The sequence below is a fragment of the Erinaceus europaeus genome, chromosome 20, assembly GCF_950295315.1.
Source record: "Erinaceus europaeus chromosome 20, mEriEur2.1, whole genome shotgun sequence".
In the NCBI taxonomy this organism is placed as follows: Eukaryota; Metazoa; Chordata; class Mammalia; order Eulipotyphla; family Erinaceidae; genus Erinaceus; species Erinaceus europaeus.
Genome location: NC_080181.1, coordinates 44,467,907 through 44,477,969, shown reverse-complemented (window position 1 = coordinate 44,477,969; position 10,063 = coordinate 44,467,907). Strand labels below are relative to the sequence as shown.

Below are 10,063 nucleotides of genomic sequence, written 5' to 3'. Positions count from 1 at the left end.
TCACTCTCTAGGAAAAGAAAACCTGAAAGAAGGAAAAAAAAAAAAGGCTTAGGGGAGCACAAGGACCGGCATAAGGATCCCGGTTCGAACCCCGGCTCCCCACCTGCAGGGGAGTCGCTTCACAGGCGGTGAAGCAGGTCTGCAGGTGTCTGTCTTTCTCTCCTCCTCTCTGTCTTCCCCTCCCTCTCTCCATTTCTCTCTGTCCTATCCAACAACGACAACAACAATAATAACTACAACAATAAAAAAACAAGGGCAACAAAAGGGAATAAATAAAATAAATATAAAAAAAAAATTTTAAAAAAAAAAAAAAAAAAAAAAAAAAAAAAAAGGCTTAGGGGAGTGGTGGAGTCATCATGCAGGCACTGAGCTTCAGCCATAACCCTGGTGACAAAATAATAATAATAATAATAATCAATCAGTTAACTAATTAAAAAGAACATTAATCCCTGTTCATGTCACATCCACCCCATTTACAAAAAAAAAAAAAATCTGATGGCGAACTGAGAGGTGGAGAAGTGCAGAAGTCTGGACTTGGAAGCACAAGGTCCTGAGTACAACCCCTGACGTTGCATGTGTTAGTGATGCTATCATCTTTTTATTAATTTTGTTATTATCTTAATTGGATAGAGACAACCAGAAATCCAGAGAGAAGGAGGTAACAGAGAGGAGGAGAGATACCTACAGCACTGCTTCACCACTCGCAAAGCTTTCATCCTGCAGGTGAGAAACCAGGAACTCGAGCCCGATTCCTTGCACATTGTCGCATGTGAGCTCAACCAGGCATGCCACCGCCCAGCCCCGTGCTGTCATCTCTCTCCCTGTATCTCTTGTGACTCGGCTAAAATACATCTTTTAAAAATCTGACTGTAGTGGTCTGGGAAGTGGTGCAGTGGATAAATCATTGGACTCTCAAGCATGAGGTCCAGAGTTCAATCACCGGCAGTACATGTACCAGAGTGATACCTGGTTCTTCCTCTCTTCCTCATGTCTTTCTCGTGAATAAGTAAATAAGATCTTTTTTAGGGGCCTGAGTGGTAGCTCAGTGGGTTAAATGCACTTTGTGTGAACCGCAGGGGCCATCATAAGAATTCTGGTTTGAGGTCCCAGCTCCCCACTTGCAGGGGGGTCGCTTAGCAAGTGGTGAAGCAGGTCTGCAGGTGTCTGTCTTTCTCTCCTCCTCTTTGTCTTCCCATCCTCTCTCAATTTCTGATATATGCAGCAACAACAACAGCTATAACAACAATAATAACTACAACAAAAAAATGGGAGAAATAGCCTCCAGGAGCCCCAGGACAACCCTAGAGGCAAAAAAAAAAAAAAAAATCTTTTTAAAAAAATCTGACTGTAGGGAGTCGGGCAGTAATGCAGTGGGTTAAGTGCACGTAGCGCAAAGCGCAAGGACCTGTGTAAGAATCCCAGTTCAAGCCCCCACTTCCCCACCTGCAGGGGAGTCGCTTCACAGGCAGTGAAACAGGTCTGCAGGTGTCTTTCTTTCTCTCCCCCTCTCTGTCTTCCTCTCCTCTCTCCATTTCTCTCTGTCCTATCCAACAACAACATCAATAACAACAACAATAAAACAAGGGCAACAAAAGGGAATAAATAAATATTTTTCAAAAAATCTGACTGTAGCCCAAAGGCTGACATAATGGATAAAGCATTGTACTCACCAGCATGAAGTTCCCAAGTTCAATCCACCAGGGGTCCAGGTGGTGGTACACCTGGTTGAGCACACGTTACTGAGTTCCATCCCCAGCGTCACATATGCCAGAGTGATGCTCTGACTCTCTCTCTCTCTCTCTCTCATGAATAAATGAATGGGCAGGAGGGATTGGGATTTGTTTGTTTTTGCCATCAGTCATCGCTGGGACTCAGTGTCTACACTACAAATCCACAGTTCCCGACAGCCATTTTTTTTTTCTAAGTAGATGAGACAGAAATTGAGAGAGTAGGGGAAGAGAGAGAGAGAGGCAGAAAACTGGCAGACTTGCTTTACTGATCATGAACACTTCCCTGCAGGTGGGAGAGGGGGCTTGAACCAGGGTCCCTGTGCACTGTAACATATACACTCAACCAGGTGCACCACTACCCAGCCCTCTAAATAAATCTTTAAAAATAAGCAAATGAATCTGATGAAAGATGGGCCCCAGTGGGACATAGGGAGAGAGTGTGGGTTTTGATTACCCAAGCTACAGCCACCCAGCCTCCAGGACCCTACTGCTAAGAGAAGATGGCACACAGGCCTCGGGACTTGTCAGGAAATGATGGAAGCTGCAGGCACAGAGGAGCAGAATCAACTCCCAGTCTCGCCTGGCAAGGTGCCTTTCCATCCTGCCCCATCAAGAGCTTCCCTCGGACATTGGGGGGCTTTACTTTGGACAACTGCCAGCTGAAAACAGTGTCACCAGAAGCAGAGGCAAGGGCTCCCCACCATATTTCTCCCTTTCTTACTTTCAGTCCTTTGGGGGAAGGAACCTTCTGCTATCACCCAAGTCTCTCTCCTGGCTGCTGATAGTTCTAGAAAGTTCTAGGCACAAAGCAACAGGAGCCACACCTCACATGTGGGGTGCCCAGATGACAATATCTGATCGACTCCTAGTAGAAGCCAGCAACCATGACCCTTTTGGGGTTTTTTGTTTGTTTGATTTTTTATATTTATTTATTTATTTTCCCTTTGTTGCCCTTGTTCTTTTATCATTGTTGTGGTTATTATTGTTATTGATGTCATCGTTATTAGATAGGACAGAGAGAAATGGAGAAAGGAGGGGAAGACAGAGAGGGCAAGAGAAAGATAGAGATTAGCAGACCTGCTTCACTCCCTGTGAAGCGATTCCCCTGCAGGTGGGGAGCTGGGGCTCGAACCGGGATCCTTAGGTCGGTTCTTGCGCTTCACGTCATGTGTGCTTCACCTGCTGCGCTACCACCTGACTCCTTCCATGATCCTTTTGATGCCCAGAAACATAAGCCTGTGGCCACATAGCCCCTCTCTCCCTAGAACACCCTGCCTGTCCCAGCGGGGTGTCCCTGTCCAGCACCAGGTCTTGTTTGTGTTGCCAAATGACAGTGGCAGCAAGAGGTATAAAGTGCTGAGAAAGACTCCCAGGTTTGGTGATTCTCCCCAAGGCCCCCAGGAGGGTGAGCAGTTGAGCCAAGTTCAAGTGGAGGCTCTGCTGATGCCCAGGCCCTCTTCTTCCATACCCTCATGCTGCAGCCTTTGTTCTTGTTAAAGCCGGCCATGACCAGAGAGCAGACAGTGAGATGGGTAGGGAGGGTTTGAGAAGGGGAGGCTGGCAAGCAGGACCTGACATAAGGTACAAGACAAGTTTAGAAACATCCAGATGGAGGATGGAGGAAAGTCAGGCAAGAAGGTGACTCCTTCCCAGGATGCCTGAACCCTGGAAGGGAGGGAACAGCAGGGGCAACACAGGGATGAGGGCCGGCAGGAGGGGCGCCCACCTGCAGACCAGACCAGGGAATGTCATGGGGAACTAGTGAACCCACTCTTAGGCCTGCCTTCCCAGCCCTGTTGTCTTCTGACTTATACAGCAAGGAGCCTGCACCCCACAATTCCACAGCCCAGTCCAGCCTCAGGGCCAGACTGCAGGGGCCAGGCAATAGTACACCAGGTTAACGCACATAGTGCGAAAAGCAAGGACTGGCACAAGGATCCTGGTTCAAAGCCCCCAGCTAGAACCTCCAGGGGGAGTGGTCGCTTCACAATGAAGTAGGTCTGCAGGTATCTATCTTTCTTTCATCCCCCTCTGTCTTGCCCTCCTCTCTCTATTTTTCCCCATCCTAACCAACAATAAAGACAAAATGGAGCAAGTCAGGCGGTAGCGCCGTGGGTTAAGTGCGTGTGGCGGGAAGCACAAGGACTGGCATGAAGACCCCAGTTCGAGCCCCTGGCTCCCCACCTGTAGAGGAGTCGCTTCACAGGTGGTGAAGCAGGTCTGCAGGTGTCTGTCTTTCTCTCCCCCTCTCTGTCTTCCCCTCCTCTCTCCATTTCTCTCTGTTCTATCCAACAACAACGACATCAGTAACAACAACAATAACTACAACAACAATAAAAACAAGGGCAACAAAAGGGAAAAATAAATATGGAAAAAATGGCCACCAGGAGCAGTAGATTTGTAGTGAAGGCAATGAGTCCAAGCAATAATATTATTTGCCCTGAAGGCAAATAATAATAATAATAAAGCCAGGGGCCAGGCAGTAGCACACACCAGGTTAAGCACACATAGTACACATAAAGATCCCGGCTCGAGACCCCAGCTCCGCACCTGCAGGAGGGTTGCTTCACAAGTGGTGAAGCAGGTCTGCAGGTGTCTCTTTCTCTCCCCCTCTCTCAACTTCTCTCTGTCCTATCCAATAAAATGGAGGAAAACATGGCCTCCAGATGCAATGGATTCATAGTGTCCCCAGCAATAACCCTGGAGGAAAGAAACAAACAACAAACAAAAAAGCACTAGAATGAGCTGGGTTGCAGGAGGGAGTCTAAGTACGGACTCAGCTTGCTCCAGCATGTGCCTACAGGAAGTGAGGAGAGGCACCCAGCTGCACCCAAGTAAGAATGGAGTGCCCCATGGGGCTCATTCATTCATTCTTTCCTCCCACAAGAAGTAGCATGGAGGGTCTACAAGGTGCCAGGCTGTTCTACCTTCCTGGGGCACAGAGGGAAAGAACGTCTTTATGCTGTTGGGGTCAGAGGCAGACAATAAACAAGTACACCCAAAACAAACCAAGTGTTAAGCAAGAAGAGGAAACACAGAAGCCGGGCAGTGGCACACCAAGTTGAGCGCACATATTACTATGTGCAAGGATCCAGGTTCAAGCTCCCAGACCCCAACTGCAGGGGAAAGCTTCATGAGCTGTGAAGCAAGGCTGCAGGTGTCTCTTTTTTTATCTCTCCTTTTCTATCTCCCCTCCTCTCTCAACCTCTGTCTTATCACATAAAAAGAATGAGGGGAATGGCTGCCAGAAGCAGTAGATCTGTTGTGCAGGCACTGAACCCCAACAATAACCCTGGTGGCAATAAAAATAGAATTTAAATATTTTTAAATAGGAAGAAAAAACATAAACGGGGAGGATATCGATTCATATAGGGCAGGCATAGGCCCTGCAGTGTAAATGGCAGGAGCAAAGGCCCTGGGGCAGGCACAAGTTTGATGAATTTGAAGACCAGATGATAAAATGGAAATGGGAGCTGGGGTGATCATCAGCAGAGACCATCAAGGGTGGAGTTGGGGAACCCCAAGTCCAGGTGCCAGGTGAGGAGAATGTGGGCAGGGTGTCTTTCTGCCTGGCCCCAGAGGAAGCACGATTGAAAGCAAAAGAGAGGACAGAAGTAGGACAGGCTGAAGAGTGGGCACTGGAGAGCCGCTGGAGGCTTAAGCACTGAAACCAATTTGCCAAGAGGACAGACCCACGGCTGGCTCAGAAGTCCCCATCCACACACCAAAAACACCCCAGTAAGACTCAAAGTCCCCGAGCAGAGGCAGCAGGAACCTGCCACCCCATGGAAGAGCCTGGCTCTGTGACCTGATGGTCACTGTCCTTCCCATGCACCCAGGAGAAAGGACACAGGCAGCAGAGGGCTGGCTGCAGAGAAAAGAAGCCAGCGCCCACAAGAGCTGACTCAGCCAGTGCCAGCAGGCGGCGCAGAGAACACGAGCTGGACGCCGCCCAGGCAGTGGGCGGAGGACTGGAGAAGGGGGGCAACACCCCAGAATCCACCCCATGGGCACATGCCCAAGCAGCACCAGGCACTTGGGCCACCCCCTAAAAGAGCCATCATCCCAAATGGGACCTAGGTCGGGGGGTGCCACATAGTAAAAGTGCCCCAGTCAGCAGGGCTACCCAGGAAGGTCTAGACCTCTGCTACCACCCAAGGCTCTCTCTTACTCTTGCAGTCAGAGCTGACTGCAAGGCAAGCATGCTACGAAGAGTTCTAGAAGGTTCGGAAGCTGGCCAGGAATGCACGCAGGGCCTCAACACCCACCTGCCCCTGACACTCTCTGACTGTGTCCAGTATAGGTTCCTCCAAGACCTCAGCCTCATCCTCACCTGTTGAGCAGCCAAGGCAGACTTGGGGGTAGGGGATGGGGGTCCAAGGCCAGGAGGGACTCCTGTCTCCTGTCCCTGGCCAGGCCTCATGGCCACTCCATCCCAACCCAGCTCACCAATGCCAACCTGCCAGCCCACAGGAGGTGTTTCCCCTCTGAGATCCTCGGCTGTATCTAGGGGAAAAAAAATCAAGGTGTCTCAGCGCTCCCTCTCAGCTCCCTGGGGTGTGACTGGTGTCTTTTACAATTACCTTTTATTTTTATCCCATGTGTCTTAGCTCCATTTGCCAATGGGCTTTATTTATGTGCCTCCATTTCACAATCCAGCCCCACCAATTATTCTTGTGAAACTTACATATTTTATTTGGGGAAGGAAAGGAACAACAAAAAAAAAAGTTAGCAGTACTCTAGGGATAATTAGGCAGACAAGAGAAGAAGCCAAGGATTGGGCCTGGAGTGTCCAAGCAAGCAAGCAAGCAAGGGACAAGAGTGAGGAGGGTGACTGTCACCAGCTTCACTACCCTGCCAACGCCCACCGACAGCCACACACACACACACACACACACACACACACACACACACACACACACACACCTGGCTCAGCCTGTACTTCTCCCAGCTGGGCAGCCCAGAGACTCAAGTAGACAGTGGGGGAGGGGCACCATGTTCACTAACATGACTAGTGGTCACAAAGGGAGATGCCTGGGATGGCCTTGACACTGTGTCACTCCCCTGCCCCCACCCCAGATACAGTTCAGCTCCAGAGACCAGGGGGTCTCCACTGCAGTCCATTGGGGCAAGCTGCCTGCAAGCTCCACTGAACCCGTGAACACTGCCTAGGGTCCCAACAGGTCCCCCAGAAGAACGCCTGTGTCCCTCTCCACACACACCACCCCCCTCTTCACCCCTGGCTGTGGGGTGGGGGTGGGGGGTAAACAGCATGCAGGGCACCTCCGGCTGAATATCAGATAAATATCTTTGTAGTGGCTGTCCAACCCCCCACCCCATCCCCATCACACACACACTTTTTCTTAGAACCACCGCCCCAAACCAGAGGCCACCCACACAGGCTCCTGGGACCTCAATTGTACACCTCCAGAAAAGTTGTCCTCCCCTTCTGTCTTCAATTATTATTTCCAAAACCCAGTGGTTTTCTTCTCAAAGTAGCCAGAAATTGAGACAGAATTGCAATGGTCAGGGGACAGCTCAGTCCACAAGATGAAGAGCCCAGCAGAGGTGACCAGTTTGGGGGTACGTCCACAGAGCCATTTGCGAGTTCTCTGGACTCACAAGGCAAGTCTGGCAATCAGCACCGCGGCATCTAACACGATCTTTTTTTGGGGGGGCGCGCTTCAGGCTCCCTCCGGTGAGGAAACACTGAGTTAGGGCTAGCAGGCTCAATGGGTGAGGCTGGGGAGGAGCGGCCCTCTGCGCCCCCAAACCCTACAAGTTCACTCCAGCCCTGGCAACTACCCACCGCCCAGCGCGTGACGCCAAGCCTAGGGGTTTCTGGGGGGTCTCTGTGCGCCCCCATCATCAGTGACCCGAGCTCCCTGCTGCAGGGGCTCCGCCGAGGGGCTGGTCCACGCTGCGCCTCTAAAACACCCGCGCCCCGGGGAGCCGGAGAGCGGAATTTTTAATTGCTGAGTTTCTCCCTACGGGCCTCATTATTAAGAGGAAAAAGGGGTGGGAGGACAACCCGAGCAGACTATCGGTTCCCCCCCCCGGGGGGGGGGCGAGGGAGGCAAAAGCGACCCCCAAAGTCGGGAGTTGCCGCCCAGCGCGGGCACTTGGTGGAGACGCCCGGCGGGACCCCCCCGAGCAGACATCGCCACCAGCGCCCCTGGACGCGCAGGGCCCCCGCCCGAGATGCGCGCCCGCCCGCCCGCGGGGAAGGGAGGCGCCGCTCCGCGCCCCGACCCCAACCGCCGCCCCTCAGCCCCCGGTCCGGGGCGGTGGAGCCCCGCTCACAGCCTCCGCGACCCCCCACCCCAGACGCCCCCAGGACGCGGCTGCTGCGAGTCCGCCCGCCGGGCCCCCCTACCTGCCCGGGCGCGGGGCTGCGCGGTGCACGGCCGCCCCCACCGCCGGCTGGTCCGCGAGGCCGCGCGGGGCCCCGCCGCAGCCCTTTGTGAGCCGGTACCGAGCCGCTCGCCGAGAAGCCGACGAGCCCGGGAAGCTGGATGGCGGCGGACGCGCCCCGGACGCGCGTACAGCACGCAGGGCCGCCTCTGCCGAGCGCACGCGGCTCCCCGCACCGGCCTGCTGCGGCCCCCGCTCCGCCCCGGCCTCCCCGCCGCCCCCCGCGCACTCGCTCGCCCGGGAAGCGGGGCGGTTGGCCGGCGGGAGCGCGCGGCGGGAAGACCGAGAGGACAAAGATGCGCGCTGCGGGCCCTCCCCGCCGCGCACTTGGGGCGCGGCTCCTGCGGGGCTCCAGCCCCAGACACCCCGACTCTGGGGAAGGGGGCGCACCCTGCTGCTGCCCGAGGGCGCCCGGGAGGGTCTGGTGCTCAGGAGGGTAGAACAGGTGCCGCCGGGCTCCCCGCGCCCGCAGCATGCCCTGCGCGCAGCGCTGCCCCCTGGCGGGCTCGGGAGCTCGGTGGCGCCGAGGGGCCTGGGCGACCGCGCCCTGCTTGGCCCTGAGCGGGTGAACCTGGACCCTAGGCTTGAAGCCTTCAAGGATCACGGAAAGTGGGGATAAGGGAGGGCCTGCTGCACCCCCCCCCAGTCGTGAGCTGCGTTCTCTCCTGACCCCTGGACAACCCACCCCCCTTTTTAATACCCTGTGTTGCCTCAGCTGTGGACCACTGGCGTCCTCTGCCTCAGGCCTCCCGGTCCCTTACTCCATGCTTCCATGGAAATGCAGAAACCCCAACCTCCTCCACACCCAGACACCCCCTCCCACACACACACCTGCAAGAAGAGTCCTTGGTTCACCCAGCAGTGGGAACTGTCCTCTGAAGGCCCTAAAGCTGTGCTGAGCACACCATGTCACTTTTGACCCCTCTGGTTCTTACGTTCAGTCCCAAGCAGGTGTGTTGACCTGTGGGTGCTCATAGTCTGGCTTCCCAGAACCAGAAAACCTTGTATTAGTGAAGGATGTGAGCCCTAAGGGAAGAGGAGGCCTGGGTGGGGTGGGGAAGCCCCTCCTTCCCTTACCCGGAGGGTCTGAGCTGAAAGCCCCCACCCCCAGGAGAAAGGCCCCCAGGGAGTTGAATTCCCATGGGGCTAGCACTTCTGCTGTGGATGGCACTCCTGCTCTCCGCTGGACCCCAGGCCAGGGCCACCCACCAGGGCTGCTCAGAGTACGGCAGCTATGTATCAGAAAGGCTTCCTGGTCCAGTGGCCTTGCCCAGAGGTGGGCATGTCCTCAGTGATTGTGTCCCACCTGCTTAAGTTCAGGTCCTTCTAAATACTGGGACCTGAGCTTCAATCCAAAAGCCATGAACAGATTGTAACTACTGGGAAGTGGGTTCCCAGAGTCCATTCACTTAAAAAAAAAAAAAAAAAAAAAGTTTGTTAGGGAGAGGGTAGGGTATAGTTTCTCATTTCTGAGGCTCCAAAGTGTTAGTTTCAATTCCCCCACACTACCATAAACTTGAGCAGGGCAGAGCTGTGCTCTACTGAAAAAGAAAAAAAAAGTTTGCTTAATATTTTTTTAATTTATTTTGGATAGAGACAGGGATTAAAGCGTGGGGAGAGACCTGTAGTACTATTTCACTGGGGGCTGGGGAATTGAACCCCAGTCCTTAAGCACTGTAATGTGTGCACTCATCCAGATGCATCACCTAGTTTGTTTTTTGTTTGTTTGTTTGTTTGTTTTTACCAGAGTACTCACTGCTCAGCTCTGATCTTTGGTAGTTCTGGGAACTGAATTTAGGGCCTCAGAGCCTCAGGCATGAAAGCCTTTTTGCATAACCATTAAGCTATCTTTCCAGTATTGTTTATTATGAGAGAAGAGGGTGACCAGACTATTGCTCCAGCTCCATATACTGGAAGTT

The 10,063-nt window shown here is 53.4% G+C and overlaps 1 protein-coding gene across 3 annotated transcripts in view; it reads right to left on the bottom strand.

Annotated features, from left to right (window-relative positions):
- APBA2 (amyloid beta precursor protein binding family A member 2) overlaps positions 1–8,595 on the bottom strand; it is a 134,139-nt gene extending 125,544 nt beyond the window's left edge. For all 3 annotated transcript variants that reach the window (XM_060179278.1, XM_060179275.1, XM_060179280.1), the window contains exon 1: positions 8,107–8,595. The gene's annotated coding sequence lies outside the window, so the exon portion shown is untranslated. The remainder of the gene's footprint in view (positions 1–8,106) is intronic.
- Between the last annotated feature and the right edge of the window lie 1,468 nt (positions 8,596–10,063).